Raw genomic sequence first — 18519 nt, forward strand, 5'->3', positions numbered from 1 at the left:
CACATTTTACTGATCCCTGGGGTTTTCCTTTGGGAACGTATTTTCTTGAAAACATTGAAATATCTTATCTGACATGTAAAATATTTATTAAATCATTGAGTTAATTGTATAGACTATACCAAGAAGATACATGTTGGCTAATAACTTGAAGGTTTGGCTTTATTTTACACAAGTGTTCTGTCAGTCTCTTTTACAACCTAGATTAAAATGATCTTTTTCTTAGATTTAAAACAGCATCTTTAGTTGGTAGCAGATGAAATATTAAATAAAAATGCAAGCCTCACAGGCATTCATAGCCCTATTGCAACATTGTTTCATTGATGTATTCGTTCATGTCCTGCATGTTTTATGAACAGGTCACACATTTTCTAAGATAAATTTTTAAGACTGAAGCAATATTTAGGGCAGAAAGCCAGACAGGGCAAGGTGCACATTACTTTCTTTCCTTTTAGCAAAATGGATTGACTTAAAACTGACTCATTACTTTGAAGAAATTTGCCATTCAAATATGATCTCATTTGTGATAGTTCAGGCCATTGTGTGAATAATCTATTTGTTCATAAGTAAGGCATGTGTAGCTTTTTAGTTTTTGATATATATTAATCATGACATGTAGATGATTTCTTTGTGTGTGTGTGGGTGCTGGTCTTGGGGCTTGATCTCAGGACCTTGGGCACTGTCTGTAAGCTTCTTTCCTCAAGGTTAGCATTCTGTAACTTGAGCCACAGCTCCACTTCTGGCTCTTTGGTGCTTAATTAAAGGATAGAGTCTCACAGACTTTTCTGTCTCAGCTGGCTTTTGAATGGTAATCCTTAGATCTCAGCCTTCTGAGTAGCTAGGATTATAGGCTTAAGCCACTGGTGGCCAGACCTGTAGGTAATTTTTACTAACTTACTATTTAACTTTTGATCTAGCTTTACTGATTAATTATAAAAAGAAATCCAAATGATTATGTAAGAGATAAGGAAACTGATAGTTTTACAAGTTATTAATATTTAAAGGCAATAGTATTAATTTGAGTTGTATTAACTTAAAGATGTTTCCTAACATTAAAAATAGTTGTTTTCTTTAAAATTTAGAATTACTCCTTGAAGATTAATTAGTATTATTGAATGCTACATACAAAATTAGCTTGGTTATTTGTAGAGTTTGTTTTTAGCTGATTAGTTACTTGGTTAAAAGAATATTTTATATGTTTTCATGGCATGGTTGTAATCTATATTGAAATCTATGAGAATCAAAGATCCTGGTTAGTAATTCTACTTTGTTTTGTTTGGGGAAGCAGCTAAGTTCCTTTATCAGGATGTTTAACTTCTAAAAGCCTTTGTTTTCATATATGTAAAATAGGCCCATGAGGAAATATACATAAAGAATTTAGAAATTTTGTTCTCATTAGTGTGGTGTTAGTAGAAAAAGAGTAATATATAGTATTTTAAGTTTTTTTCTGTTATGTTTTCTTTGTGGCAATTACTTAGTTAGGCATATATAATATAAAGACCTGAGAAATCACTATGTTTTAATTTCTCTATATGTATATATAATTAGTACCTTACTAAAGAACTAAGAAAAAACCAAGATACCCTAGTTCATTAGGGTAAACTAGCAGGATGATAAACCATACAGGTAATGAATCTCCCTGTCAGAATGGTTTTCCAAGTATGATGGCACAGACTAAGGTGCCTATTATCCACAATGCTCTCAATGTAAGAAAAATTGTTAGATGTGAAATGAAAACATGATCTCTAATGAAAATAGTCAACTGAAAAAAATTCAGATATGGAAATTACCAGAAGTTCTATAAAACAATGATTATATATGTTCTCCAAGACTTAAGGAAAAAGATGATTATAATGAACAAATAAGTAAATGGAAAAATTTAGAATAAGAATATATATATAGATATATATAGATATAAAGAGTTCTGAGGTTAAAATATAAAATATCTATGAATTTACTTGAATAAGTACAATAAATAAAAAGTTACAAATATGGTAGATATTGGTCCAGTTGTACTAATACATTCTTTAAAAGTGAATGATATAAATATATCTATTGAAAGACAGGACTAGGGGTATAGCTGAGTGGTAGAGTGCTTGCCAAGTAACCTTAAGACCCTGAGTTTGATTCTTAGCACCACCAAAGATAATAGTCATAAATCAAAAAGAAAGACAGAGATCAGAGTAGATTACAAACAACAGTAACCTGCTGTAATTTTATGCTCTCTATAAGAAACTAACTTTGAAAATAATATTTAGATAAAGAAAATAATTACTACGCCAATGTACATTTTAAAAAGCCATAATAGATACATTAACTCAGACTGTGTATATTTCAGAATGAGAAATATAGTCAGAGATAAAGAGGTTCTGACAAAATTACAAAGGCATCAATTCTACAAGAAGATAAAGCAGTCTTTAATGAATAGGTAACTGACGAAGTGTCAAAATATTTGAAGCACAAACAGTACAGGTAAAGGAGAAATACACAGACCATTTATATTAATAGATTATTATAATTGATGACTTCAACACCCCTCTCTGACTAAATGACAAGTCAAGCAGGCAGAAAATAAATAAGGGTATCCATGGTAGAAATAGCACCATCAATCTCAGCTATACCAAATTCTGATCTGTAAATATTTACTAATCAAATGACATATTTCAAAATAAGCCAAGTCAAAACAGAGATCTTAAGACAAAATATGTGAAAATATTGTGAGATAGCAGTGAAATCAAGTGCTTACAGTTTATGCTATTAAAAATGAATTTATTAGAAAAGAAAGAAGACCTAAAATCAATAGCCTGAACTTTCATTCTAGGAAACTAGAAAAACAAGACCAATGTATGATGAGTTCAAGCAGAAGAAGAAAGTAAAAATAAATATTAGTACAGAAATAAGTGCAAGTAAGAATAGGAAAATAATAGAACACATTGGTAAGAGTAAAAATTGGCTCTTTAAAGAAAGGTCAATAAAACTGACTATCATTGATCTAAGCAAGATAAAAGACATAAATATCAACATCAGAAGCAAAAGAAGGGGCATCACTATGGTTCCAGTGACCCTAACAAGATAACGAGAAGATCACTAGAACAATCCTTGTGCAGTCAGGAGAATGGGAACACAAGGAGCTGAAACACGAGATCTGAGCACTGCATCTGTCTCTTCCTCACCATGATTAGGTGCTTCTGTCTTTTACCAAGTCAATATATTACTCAATTGATACCCCCCCACCAAATCTGAGTTGCTGATACAATGGTGTTAAATGTCCACTTGTATAGAATCTAATGCAGATATCTCTGAATAGATGATCTCTCCTCAGCCAGGGTTTCCAGATGATTCCATTCTCCTAGTCCCACCATAATGAACACATGACCTCAGAAATCTCTAAAAGAGGAAGAAAGATCATGCAGGATCTTGACAAACCCTTAAAGTATCTATCTTTTCCCCATACATGCTGTTGGACATAACCTAACCATTTGGCTCTACCTTGTTGCAGTAGAGTCGGGGACAGAATTAGGTGTTTAGTCCACAAGGAAAATGAAATAGGTTAGGGAACATATAGCCTTGACTTGTTAAAATATGCCAAGAGGCTCACCAGTTGTGTCTCTGGTACCACAAAGCACTAATTAGATGCAAAGTGTATCAGCCTATGTATTTCTTGCATTCAGACTAAGGTAGGAATTCTTAAAATGACATTGCAGGTCCCTCTGCCAGGGTTTTACCTATGTTTGTATGGCGTCGTCTCAGAACTAATATTGTAAATCATATTACTCCCAATTCTCATTATATGATAGTGAAATAGACACAGAAAACCTAAAACACATACACAAAATAATTTGAATATGAAGAATAGGAAACATATAGCCCTCATTGGTCCTCGTAATACTGATATGCTACTAAGCAGGTATTGCAAAGGCCTTCTAACTGGGACAAGGGAATTTCTTTTATCAGACTCTAATACTCTCTGTTTGTAGATGTCTCTTAACTCTATTCTGTTTGGCTCTGGACCATCAGTCATTTTTTTTGGGGGGGGGTTGTAATTTCTGCCATTGAACAGTTCTTTTATCTATTTGCTTAAAGAGAAACTTTGGTGGGTTGATGATTGTAAAATTGTGTGTGTTAGTTCGGGGGCTTGAACTCAGGGCCTGGGTGCTATTCTGAGCTTTGCTTCTACAAGGGATAGAGTAAGTTATTTCATGAGTGGAGACTGGCTTGGCATCATCTTAAAAGAGATATTTCTCAAAAGTACTAAGTAGAGGGAGAAAACCATTTGAATGCAGAGCATAGGATTAATTGATTTCTGATATAAAGCAGCTGATTTAATTTGTTTTCTTGCCAGTCCTGGGTCTTGGGCTCAGGGCTTAGGCACTGTCCATGCACTTTTGTGTTCAAGGTTAGTGCTGTACCACTTGAGGTATAGCTCCACTTCTGGCTTTTTTGGTGGTTAGTTTGAGATAAGAGTCTCATAAACTCTCCTGCCCCGGCTGGCTTCCAGTCTGGATCCTCAGATCTCAGCTACCATAATAGCTAGGATTACAGATGTGAGCCACTGGCATCTGGCAGAAACAGATACTTTAAAACCACTGAAGAAAAGACAATACCAAAGAATTGTTTCGAGGGATTAGTTTAGGAAACTGCAGTAAGAAGGAACTAAATTGGGAACACAGAATCCCACCAAGGAAAATGCTAGCAGTTGTGTCTCTGACATGTCCAGAGAGAACCAACACCAGATTGCAAATGTGCCCACCACTTAGTAAGCTGAAAATGCTTTAGAAGTGCAAGCTATTTTATAATAGTAATTAGTGAATGTATTTGGATACTTAGCAATACTGCTATAAATCTTTCTCATTTGGGATTTTATGTACCTTTTTTTTTCTTTGACTTGGAACAACCTAGAAAGATTTTTGTATGGCAGATGTGCAACACAGCATAATTGGAATTTTAGGCAAGTTCAAAAAAGCTCACCGTCTGCCAGTATTTTCTAAGGAAAAGATACTCACCATCATGCTTGCCGTTGCCAATGTTTTTTTCTTCTTTATTACTAGACTAGAAAGCGATTTTTGTAGATCTAAGTGTATATGTGGGTTTATCTAGTAACAAATTTTGCATGACAGCTTGGTAAATGAGTAAGAGAATAGAGCCAGGGAAAATTGAAATAAAAAAGGAAGATAGTAGGCATCCTATAATGTGAAAATTGCAATGGTGAAAAATTTCAAAAGGGAGGAGAAAACATAATGCATGGACTGATTAATTACAAAAATTCATATAAAATTAACCTATTAGCTATAGTTGGAATAAATAAGCATTGTTTGAGCTATGGTTTTTCTTTATTTGCTATGAATTAAAGACTATTAGAAGCCTGATGGGTATAATATAGCAATACCAGTTTACTTAATTGATAAGACCCCACAGGTTTGGTAGGGTTTGTATTGACTCTGCTGTAGACACAGTGGTGGTCAAAATATGCTAAGAGTGCTTCATATTCCTAAACTTAAGGTGATCACAATTCTAATAAAAATATCTCTGAATATACTGGTAAAAACCGGAAGTTATTTTAAAGTCCAATGATCCTCTGAAAAGCTTAGTACCTAAATCTCTTTTAATCTGTCTCATCTTGATATGATAGGACACAAATATCCCACCAGTAAACATCTGTGATTGGTGGAGAGAGAAGTAACTACTTAAAACTGAATATCAAAATACAGAGTATACTTTTTAATTCTCTCACAATATAATATACTGATTGTGTAATGGATTCAAACTTTGAAGATGTTAGGGTGAGTCTTTTTTTTTTAACTGAATCATGCTGATCATAGGGTAGATTTTGGTAGGCAGAATAATGGCTCAAAGATTTTTAATAAATTTATCTTAAAAGCTGGGTGCTGGTGGCTCATGCCTGTAATCCTAGCTACTCAGGAGGCTGAGATCAGAGGATCATGGTTCAAAGTCCATAAGACTCTTATCTACAAGAAACTACTAGAAAACCTGAATTAGCGCTGTGGCTCAAGCGATAGAGTGCTCGCCTTGAGCTGAAGAGCGCAGGGGCAGTGCCTAGGCCCAGAGTTCAAGCCCCATGACCAACCAAAAAAATTACCTTAAATAGGGAGATTATTTTTTATTCTCCAAATGATACTAGTACAAATCACAAGGGTCTGTAACTATGAAGGAAGGAGAAGGTGATAGTGATGTGATTGAAGAATGGGAACCACTGTGGTTAGAAACAAAGATGGAGGAAGAGAACCAACAGATGAGTCATGTAGAAAAAAGTCTGGAAGATTGAAAAGGCAAGAAAATGAGTTCTTTTACAGAAAGCAAGGTAGTGCTGCTGTCACCTTGACTATGAGTGTGAGACCCATTTATACTTACTAACTGTACTAATGTAAAACAACAAATTTGCATGTTTATACTAACTGTACTAATGTAAAACAACAAATTTGCATTGTTGTAAGCCACTATGTTGTGGCCATTGTTACAGCAAAGATAGAAAGCAAACACAGAAACATTTTTCAAGATTTGTTACATCAAAATAATAATTATTTTCAATATAAATTAGTACAAAATCTGCTGACATAGCCCTGATCATTTGTCTATATGTGCCTTTTTCCCTCCATTCAGGACCCTTACTATAGGACATCATAATCTCTCAGAAGTTCCTCAAAGGCAGATTTAAAAACAGTATAATGTACAAATGTTTTAGTATAAATTGTAATTATAATTATATGATATTATAATTATATAATTATATTGTAATTATATTATAATTATATATTATATTGTAATTGAATTGTAAACTCTCCTAACTTGACACTGGACTTGATCAGTTGATATAAGGCACACACACACACACACATACACACACATATACATATATATACATATATGATTTTTATTTTCAAACACTGACACATGGACAGAGGGTAGGATTTTAGGTAGCAACTAGAAGGAGAATGAATCCTGAGACTAATAAACCTTGTAAATGTGGAAGCAACAGCCATAAAAGAAATACATAGACAAAAATCTTAAAGTTATTGAAGCAAAGTAAAATATTTCTTATACCCCATGGATAGAATACATCTCAAACAAACTAGTGCTGGCAAGCAGTAAAATTGATGTGGGTCACAATTTTTAAATGATAGTGGCCCAACAGTCTATCTTCACTTCTGAAAATTGAACCATTTTCTTGAACTTGGATAAGGACAAATACTTTTTTAATGCTAATGTCACAGAGCTCATTTTGTTCCTTTAGTACCATAGTTCCAAGTGCTTATTTATGAGCTACACAGAAATTTGACTTTGGATTTCTTGGTTAATCGATGTTTCATGAATTTTATTTCAAATCCCCAAGTATATTCCTATACTACTCTGTCCATCTTCATGGTTATAACATCTTGACAATTTGGGTCTACTCTCTTTCCATGAAATAAGAGATCTCTAAAGGTGAAGAGTGTTCTCCAAGCCCTTCCTATTTGAAATTTGGTTTTAGAGCAAACAATGTCAACACACCATAATTGAAAATGTAAAACCTCAAAACTTACCTTGGGATGTTGTCAAGATCTCTTTTTATTGATGTTGACACTAATAGTGGTTAGTAGTAAAGAGAGGTAGGGGTGATGATGGTAGTAGTGTTGGCAGTGGAGGTGATTATGTACTAATTTGGCAATAGAGATGGTGGTTATGATAATGTGATAGTTATTTTAGTAATTATATAGGGCAAGTAGTCACAATGACAAAATATTTCTTGAATATAACAGACATACTACTGGGTTTTTGAAAACCATTTTAAACCCAAGATCTAGAATATTACCTAATAAGGATGTATTTAATAAGTACTTGTTGAATGAGAAATGGCCATGAAAACAGTGAGGAAGTTCTAGAAACCACATTTCTGTTTTACTCTCCAAAGAAAGAAAATGATTGTGTGATTTCTACATGAACTCATCCAATCATCTGTCCACCCATCCACTCATCTACCAGTCCATTTATCCAGGGACTTTATTCAGCCACTCACTTTACAGACATCTATTGATGTTGTAGATAGGACGCTAGGAAATTAATGATGAAAAGGGTGGAATTCTGCATTTTGGAAACAGATGCAGATACAGACAATTATAGAGTGATGTTGAGACTTAGTGATGGATATGTAGGTATTATGGATGGTAGGACTAAGGGTGAAGGAGCTGAATAGTGAGTAGACTTATTACTCAGAATAAGGAACACAATGGAAATTTTGGTAAATGAGGAATCCTGGATTATTTTGTTATGTTCAGACAACTTGAACTTCTGAGCACTACAGTGCCTAACCCTCATGTTTGGGGTATGAGATATGTTGTTTGGGGTATGAAGTATGGGTGTGTCAAATACATTTGGCCCAAGAGGAGACAACAATATTTTTTCCCTGTCTTTAGGTCTCAATCATTAATGAGCATCCAGGAAGAGTTTGTCAGTACCTCTATCCACACATCTCTCTCAGCAAATAAATAAATAAATAAACACCCCCAAAATATGTTCATGTTATTTCTGAAAGCTGAAGCCTGCTTTTGTCAATGTTACTTTGTGTTCCAAGATATGTTTGCCAGAGAAAAATAAAACATAGAATACATACATACATACATATATATATACATACACACATACATTATGTGTTTTATTAAAACTCCAAAAACCTGACTTTTTTTCTGAGTGCATGTGTACTTTGCTTATTTGAGTACAGAACCCATGTACAGGATACTAAGTTTCTCATCTGGGAAAACAGCTCATTCATGGAACAGCTGTTTACAAATGAAGGCTTGTTTATTGACCTTGATCTCACCCACTAATCCTACATTATTGCATCATGAATTTAGCCCAACTGCAACTAGAAATCTATGATGACAGATTTGCATAAATAAGGATAAAATTATGTCCTTTGCAGGGAAATGGATCCAAGTAGGGATTATCATGTTAAGTAAAGTAATGAGACTAAGACAAATACCACAGATTCTCTTATGTGGAATCTAGGCGTTAAAATAATTAATGACTGGAGTGTGTAAAAAGGGGACTGTTCAGGAATTGAAATCAGTGGGAACTGGGGAGGATAAAAGGAGGTGTGCATATGATCAGAGTGCATTATACACTGGTACAAAATAGAATGATAAAACCTGTTAAAATGGTTTAGAAAAAGGGGTGGGGAAATGAGAGTAATTGAGGAAATAAATTGGATCAAAGTACATGATATGCATAGATAAAAATGTTACTACAAGGACACCCTTTTATACAATTAATACATGCTAATAAAAATTATAATGTGAAATGGAAAGACCAGTATTATACTGATCTTGACCTTAGCTTTCTGGGAAGTCACTCAGTAAAGGCGGTATTCTCCTTTTCTTTTCTTTTCTTTTCTTTTTTTTTTTCTGCAGGGTTAATAAACTTACTTTGCTTGATAAACAAGTGATTTAATGAGGTACTATGGAGATGACAGTTGACAATTAAAAAGCCAGAGAATATAGAAATAGGAAGAAAAGAAACAATAGGCTTATCTGATTGTGTGTCACATGTAGTTAGGGGTTTAGGCAGAGTTAGAGGTGATCAAACCATTGAATGAAATTAAATTACAGAAACCCAAACTGAAGGTTTAGATTACCCCTATTAATTGTTGTCGTAAGAAATAAAAAAAATTATTTATGGGGAAACACCTCACTGTACATAATTGAAAGTACATCGTGGAAAATATATTTGTGGGCATTTCTCAAAAAATAAAAAATCCTGTTACTGCTGCCACTAATTCTGTCACCAACTCTGCAGAATGGTGTAGTTAATTTTTCTGCTTCAGTGGACTGCTGTTTTGTGGAGAAGGAAAGGCTATTTTGTCCTCTTTCATAGATTTATTTTTTCACTTCTATCTTCATATAGCTTCCTTTCTCATTTCTCTTTGGCATCACCTCCCAGATTCCTAAAGGCCTTTCTCCTTTTCTATCCCTTTTAAGCCTGCCAGCTCCTGGAGTCCTGCACTTTTAAGTCCCTTCTTTGAAGTCTTGGCTCTGATCTACTAGGAAGGAAGGACTCCCTTTCCATATTTTCTCACTTAGGGTTAACTTCCTCCCCTGAGGGTGGCTTTGGGTTCATTTTTCGCCCTTTGTTCCTCTCACTTCTCTCCACAATATTTCCACAGACTTCTTGGCTCTCTGCAAAGCTAGCCTGCTTAGTTTTCGAGTCACAGATGTTCTGGTATTTCGATTGTAATATTCTCTGTTTCCTGGTCAGACTGAAGGTTTGGGATTCTTTCTCCTTTGAGTTGATCTGTAGTGTTTTTGAGAGCTTCTATGATGAGGATCAGATTTAGATAGGGTCAGATTGACCTGGCGTGTTTATACTCTGTAATAAAAATGACAAACTCTAGTTTTATAATGAATTTAATGGTTCTTTTAAAAAAATGGGTGCTGTCTTTCACCAATTTTATTTTGTCATATGAATTATGACAATAAAATTTTGCATGAAATAGAATCAAATTTTATTTTAACATTTAAAAACAGAATGCCTGAACATGAAATAATATTAATTAGGTGTATATAGAATTATATAGTCACTGTCAGTTTTCATGTATGTGTAATATCATATATATGATATTTTACATGGTACACTGAATGTTAATGTCATATGTATTTGATTGTCAAAGAAGTTAGTGTGATGGTCATTAATTTTGTTCTACAAACACCCTGTAGTACAGATAGAAAAGGTTACTATCCTTCTACTTCACAACAATAATTTGTTAGTCAAAAATGAATGACTTGGTTAAATTTGGATATTTAGGATAACTTTAGGGCGTACTGTTTATGTTAACTCATTTCCTACCTCAGTTCATTCTTCCTACCTTAGGATTACCCTAGATACTGAAAAATCATATTTTATTTTATTTTTAGATATTATTTGGTCTTTTACTGATGAGAAGTTTACATACATAGTTATGTGTCTGTGTGTTTGCATAACACAAGTGCATATACTAATGTAATGCTTAACATTTGTCGAATGAATGAAGTTAACATTCTTAAATTTTAGAACTAGTGATTCATATGTGTGTATCTAAAGTAGCAAAATTTATCTAAAGGAATATTGAATAACATTATAGTTTTTGTCTAAAAGATCAGATAATCATTTATAATTCATTCTGGTTTTTTTGAGATATGTTCTCAATTCTAATCCAAGTTGGCTTTGAATTCTTGATTCTCATGTTTCAGTCTCACAAGTGCTGGTATTACATGTGTGAACAGCCTTTGTCTTTCTGGGTTGTTTTCTTTTTCTGAATTTCGGCCTTCTCTTCGTCTCCTTCCTTCTTTGCTCATCTCCATTGCTACTTCTTCTTGTTGTTTTATTTCTTCTGCATTTTTAATTACAAAATTTATATTTAGTGATTACAAATAAATCTTCAAGTTTTACATAAGCTCTGTGCTTAGTAGAAATCACAAGACCTCTTAAGATCCTTTCATGTTCCTGTTGTAAAATAAAATAAGATTAGTTTAGGGTTGGTTCCAAAATGCAATGTATGTTATACAAATTATGATAGTCTTCTCTTCTGAAATACAAGAAGATTGTTCGTATCCAGTAACAATTTACATTCAATTATGGCTAATATTAATGAAGAGATAATAGAGATTTTTTAAACATATATATTTACCAAATGCCTTTTCTGCATTAAGTTCTGGCTGGATCAGGCAATTTCACATGATCAGATTTAATCCTTTCAGTGTTTTTTCAACTCACTCATAAGAATGAGAAAGCTCAGTTGAGGGGGGATTAATCATTTGTAAGGGTAATTTGAGAGGTCACTAGAGGACCTAAGTATGGAAAGAAGGGCTGCCTCATACTAAACCCTTTTTCTTTCCATCAAAATGTGCAGAAAGGGTAACTAGTTTGATAAAATCTCTAATTATGGCATTTGTCTGTGGAAAAAAAGAGGTCATCTGCCTAACTGCATCTGCCTGTGCATATTAGAAGAATTTTCTAAGATAATTTTAGATGCTCTTTCATATAATCCTTTTTCCCAGGGAAAGAGGAAACAGTCCACTGAGTGCATCTTATTGAGGTATTTCTTATCTTGTCTGCTGCAGGCTATAGCATCTAAAACCCTGAAAGTCTCTTTTAGATTTTAGGTCAAAATAAAATCATGTTTGTCTTCTGTGTTATTACTTTTCAAGAGAGCAATTTGTAGTGCAAATGTCACCTGGGAATGCTGGGTAACAGGAAGTCCCACAGTGAGGAAGCAGCATGGTCCAGCAACCTGTCACTTGACTTGTACTGTTTACCCTGCTTTCTAATAAGATCACTTCTCTGCTTAATTGCTCTTCTTTCTATGTCTCTTTAAGAAGATGAACAACTATTGAGTACATTGAGTACATCACTATTGATGAAATGTCTCATGTTTAAAACATATAAACCGCAAACAGATATGGGGTGGGGAACCATTTTTCTGCCAAGGTCCATTGAGCTATTTTATAACATCATTCTTAAATCATAGAAAACTATCAAGCTAGGAGAAGCATACATGACTGTCCCATCATATACAAATGTTTTTACAGGTCTTATAGGCTGGATATTTTCTTCCCTAGCATGATGCACTCTAGGAAATAATTATTTCATATTCAGATCTGTCTATTTATTTGGATTTCTTTTGGTGCTGTCCCTGAGCTTTTTTTTTTTGCTCAAGGCTAGCACTCTGTCATTTGAGCCACAGCTCTATTTCTGTTTTTTTTTTTATGATATGTTTTCTGCTTCTTATAGCTAAATGAAGATAATTATATAAAACTATCATGGTGAATAATGATTGATATGAGTTAGACTTTAGGGACACATATATCTGCATAGAAGTAATTGTAAATCAGTAAAGTAATATATAAGAACGCTAATATTTCTGATCGCTTCTGTTTCTATATTCCATTGCTGAGACATCTGTAGTCACTTAATTTAACTATTAGGACTTATCTGTATTAACATAGTGTTGAAAACTCACTTGGCTAGAAATTCACATAGAGAACTTTATAGAGATAAGTTTCTTGGGAATGATCTAATTCATTGATTAAGTAATATAAGTAGAGTGGGAGGAGAGTTTTCCAAGATGCAGGAATAATAGTGCTAATTATGAATAACAGTGAAATTTTAGTTTATTGCGTTTACTGAGTGTGTGTTATGGGATACATACTATGATAACTTTACATATGATAACATGATTAACTTGCATCAATCCTATGAAATAAATAGTATTTTAGAATTCTCAACACAAAATGGGGGAACTGGCCCAGTGAGACTTAAATTATAAAGCTTGTAAGAAGCAATGATGCCTTGGTAGCCTAAACATTTTACTTCAGATCCTATCTTGTAAGTGGTATCATATTTTTCCTATGCTATTCCCACTACCCCTTTAGGCTGGAGTGCATCACTGTAAATATTTTCTCCTTCACTTGGGTTTATGTTGTTATTATATGAGCTCAGACAAATCACTAGTAATCTTGCAGCAAATTCTAAATGAATTGTAATAGAGCCTGGAGTTTTTCAAATAATCAATAAGCTGTTTAATTATATACATGAATGAATAGTGCCTAATAATGAAGTTTAAATCTACAATTATTTTTGTTATTTACTGCCTTCGTATGTGCCAGAGCTGCTACTAATAATTCAATGTCTGTAGTTACTCTCTCAGTTTCTATAATATCAGCTGTAACGTCAATCATTTCTTTCTAGGGGAGACATTAGATATTAGGTTAAAGATGGAGTAATTTCAAGAAATAAATCTGAGTTTTCTGCAGTTAATAGAAAGAGAAATTTATTCATGCTTTCATATATTTTATATATTTTATTTTACTTTTGGTTAGTCCTATGGCTTGAACTCAAGGCCTAGACTCTGCTTTTTATGCTCAAGGCTAGTGCTTTACTACTTGAGCCACAACTCAACTTCTGCTGTCATATGTTTTAATTATTATGAGTAATAGAAAAGAATACAACAACTATATGATGCATCTGTATCTCTTCACCATGATATGGACTTCTGGTCTACCAACAGTAGTCATGTAGATCTGATTTGGCTGATACAACTTTATTCAAATGCTTCCTTATTGAATTGACTCAGATAATGCTGTCAGAATGGTTAGCTCAGCATCAAATAGTCCAGATTTCCAACTTATTTTGATGTCAACTAGGAATGGTGTCAACTGTACCTCTCTTTCCTAAAGGAATGTGGGAAGGATTGAAGATAATTATTTGGTTGCCCTATGAATATTTTGGGGGTAAGTCTGAGATGAAAAAATTTCATCATGAGTTCATCTTGATGTGGCATATTAAAAATGATTGTGACAGTAGAAGGGCAAAGCTGTCTCATTAATGGATGTTTAATATAAGCCGTTAGTGGTCTATGAGTGAAATAGCAGATTAGAGCTCACTGTGATGCCAGTGGGGAAATGTTTATTAGAACAGAATATAGCACAAAAGATACGATTATTTCCTAGGAATAGCTTGAGATACAGTCTGTTTCTATGTTTTTCCAAAGCTGTTTTTTAGGAGCTCTATTTATAGAGGTACTCATAGTGGGCTGAGCAGTGGTGGCATGAAACCCATCTGATATTACTGCCCAGGGACATGCATGTGCTTTGTTGCTGAAGACTGTACTGTGTTCTTCAAGGATGCTTCCTTCTCCTCCAAGCACGGGTGCAGCATGGCTGCAACTTAGTGATGGAAGTAAAAGACCCTGTGGTCCTCACTGATATTATTTTACACTTGAGGTCAAAAGAAGAAAATGTGTAGCAGTAAAACCAGGTGAAAAATAAAATGATCCAGTTCGTGTTTATTTATTTTCCTTGTGTTACCATCTTTTGTAGCAACAGCATTTTCTCTGCTACTTTCATTGATAAACTATAGCTCCTGTATTTCCAAACAAGATATATAGATTGGGTTTTTCTGTTGAAAGGCACAATAAACCAAAATGCCTATCTGCATTGTCTCAACACAGCAAAATTAATCTGTAAAAATGCATGGAAAGAAACAATGCTTCTCAGATCAAATAATGACTTGGAAAGTCGTGAGGAAATTGCCTATTCTGCTTTTAGAGTCTCTTTGTAGGGCGTCATTTCTTATTTTATAAACATATACTAAAATTCCTTCACAAATATAGGGAGGGCTTTAGTTATTTGTATTAAACCACTGGTTTGCTGTCTTATTAAGGACGAACACTCATGACTTTCTAGCTGATAGATTGTTTTCATTACATGATTTCTTTTAAGGCTATTTGAAAAGTAGGGGTCATCTTTAGCTAATGAGTTTCCAATGACCAGAACAACATCCTTTGTTAAGGTACTTTGGGATTTGATTCATTGAGAGACCAGCTCTGGTCTTTTCTGCAGGCATCGTTCATAAATCATTCCTTCTGGTTTGCAGCAAAATTATCCGTGTTCTATTATTGGTAGCGTCTCTGTAAGACCTACAAAACTGTTGGAAATAAACCCTATTCCTCACATATTCAATTATTTCTTCATAACTGTGCCCAACCTAGAATTAGATGAAACACAGGAGGAGCCAAATGCTTTTACTTTATGTATAGGGGAAACTGTTTCATTGGGTAAATAATTGCCTGGTGTGGAGAGAATTGCATAAAAAGATGATAATGACTAACCCAGATGGTTAGCCAAGGTGAACAGCAAATCACTGACTTGGGCAATTGAAATGCTTTTGGAAGCATTTCCTGTTTTTTTATTCCTTTTCTTTTTATAAATTTTATTTTATTGTAAAAGATGCTGTACCGAGGGGTTACAGTTACACGAGTAAGGCAATGAGTACATTTCTTGTTGAGCATTGTGACCCTCTCCTTTGTTGTTCTCCCACTATCCCTTCCCTCCCCCACTTCCCCTACTCCTCCCCCACCGCCCACTGCCAAATTATAAAGTTCATTTCTAATATAGTGTCTTCTAAGTATCATTGTTGCAATGGGTCATCCTGTGTCCTTGTTTCAGCATTTTGTTATTCCTCTTCCCCTCCCCAAGTTGGACAAATCTATATTCCAGATGCAAGGTACCAAAATCAAGTACAGTGACAACAAGGATATACCATTGGGGGAAGTACATATAAAGGAAACAGAAAAATCACATAGTACATTAAAAACAACAACAAAGAAAGACCTCTTTTGTCCATATCTTGGGGTTCATTTTACTTAGCATCATCTTATGTGGTCATATGTACATAGCTTTTGAGCTTTCTGCTCATCTGATAAAATTATTCTAGACGTATATTAATAATTGCAAATGAGGGAAACCATGAGACCTATATTTCTTTGGATCTGGCTTACTTCATTTAATATAATTTTTTCCCCAGGTCTTTCCATTTCCTAACAAATGGGGTGTTGTCATTCTGTCTGATGGAAGCATAGAATTCCATTACACACACACACACACACACACACACACACACACACACACACACACACACACGCCACATTTTCTTGATCCATTCTTCTGTGGAGGGGCATCTGGGTTGGGTCCATATCTTAGCTATGGTGAATAATGCTGCGATAAACGTAGTTGTGCTGGTAGCTTTAGTATGGCCTTGTTAGTGGACATTTGGGTAAATGCTCAAAAGTGGGATTGTGGAGTCATAGGGGAGCTCTAGTGGTTGAACAAGTTTATACTCCCACCAACAGTGAAGTAGGGTTCCCTTCTGGCCACATTAGCTCCAGCATCTGTTGCTATTAGACTTCTTGACTATAGCCATTCTAGCTGGGGTGATGTGGAATCTCAATGTTGTTTTGATTTGCATTTCTTTTATGGCCAGAGAAATTAAGCATTTCTTCTTGTGTCTATTAGCCATTCTTATTTCTTCTTCAGAGCACTTTCTAAACCTTTAGCCCACTTATTAATGGGGCGGTTGCTTATTTGGGGATTCATTTTCGGACGATTTAATTTTTTTGAGTTCTAAGTATATTTTAGAAATGAGACCCTTGTCCATTGTATGGCTAGTGAAGATCTTCTCCTAGTCCATGGGCTTTCTATTGATCTTGCTAGCTAGACCTTTGCCATGCAGAAGCTCTGCAATTTCATGGAATCCCCTTTGTCCAACCTTTCTTTGATTTGTTGTGTTTCTGGGTCTTTATTAAGAAAATTTCAGCCTGTGCCAAGGAGCCCTAGAGTTTCTCCTATTCCTTCCTGTTATGTTTTCAGGGTGTCTGCTTTGACTTGGAGGCCTTTGATCCATTTGGAGTTGATTCTGGTGCAAGGTGATGTATAAGGATCTAGCTTTAGTTTTCTACAGGTGTTTAACCAATTTTTCCAGTACCATTTACTGAAGAGGCTGTCTTTCTTCTATTCTATATTTTAGCTCCCTTATTGAAGATTAGATGGCTATAAGTCTGTGGGTTCATTTCTGGGTCTTCAGTTCTATTCCATTGGTCCTCATGTCTGTTCTTGTGCCAGTATCAAGCTTTTTTGGTTACTATGACTTTGTAGTAGAGTTTTAAGTCTAGTATTGAAGTTCTTCCAGCACTTTTCTTTCTGCTAAGGATTGTTTTTGTTATTTGGGGTCTTTTATTGTTCCATATGAATTTTTGGATTGTTTATTCTATTTTATTGAAGAATGAGATTGGAATATTGCATTGAATTTGTAGATTGCCTTTGGCAATATTGCCATTTTCACAATGTTAATCCTCCCTATCCAGGAGCCTGGGAGGTTTTTCTACTTCCTTAGTTCTGCTTTAATTTCCTATTCAGGTTTTTAAAGTTTTCATCATAGAGGTTCTTTACTTCTTTAGCTCATTCCTAGGTATTGAAATGGTTTTGGAAGAATTTTCTATATTTTTTCTTTTCTTTATTTTTCTTTCTACAATGCTTTGCAATTTTGTGTTGTATTTCAACAAAATCAGTAAGCTCAGAAGGATCTAAATTTTTCCATCATCATTCAACATTTAGATCTTTATGGGAAGGCAAGATAGTGTTTCAGCCCTTTAAATGCATTTTCCAACTTATACATGTCTGATACTAGCTATTTTTTTTGCCAGTCCTGGGGCCTGAACTCTGAGCCTGGATGCTATCTCTCAGCTCTGCAGTTCAAGGATAGCACTTTACCACTTGAGCCACAGTGCCACTTCCAGCTTTTTCTGCTTATGTGGTACTGAGGAATTGAACTCAGGGTCTCATGCATGCAAGACAAGCACTCTACCACTGAGCCACCTTCCCAACCCTTTGATACTCTCTATTTATAAAAGAACTTATTCTTGATCAATATCTCCATCTACTCTGCTTTCAATTCACTAGCATCTAACCTATTCATAATCTGTAATTGACATAACATTTTCTTCTGCATGGGTGTAATATGGCAATTATAAAAAGAGAATTTATGCACCACTCCTGTGAGATCACTCCTAATGCAGTGATTTTGTGGTTAGTTAAGTAGAGAGGTCAAGTTCATGTCTCAGGATAAGATAGCAAGTCAGTAGCCTAATGAGACACAAAAACCTAAAACCTCATGACTTCTGAATACTTGGAAAGTATTGAGGCAAACTTGTTCCTTCTTGCT

This window comes from Dipodomys merriami, unplaced genomic scaffold, assembly GCF_024711535.1.
Source record: "Dipodomys merriami isolate MVZ:Mamm:240054 unplaced genomic scaffold, mDipMer1.0.p SCAF_16, whole genome shotgun sequence".
NCBI classification, from domain to species: Eukaryota; Metazoa; Chordata; class Mammalia; order Rodentia; family Heteromyidae; genus Dipodomys; species Dipodomys merriami.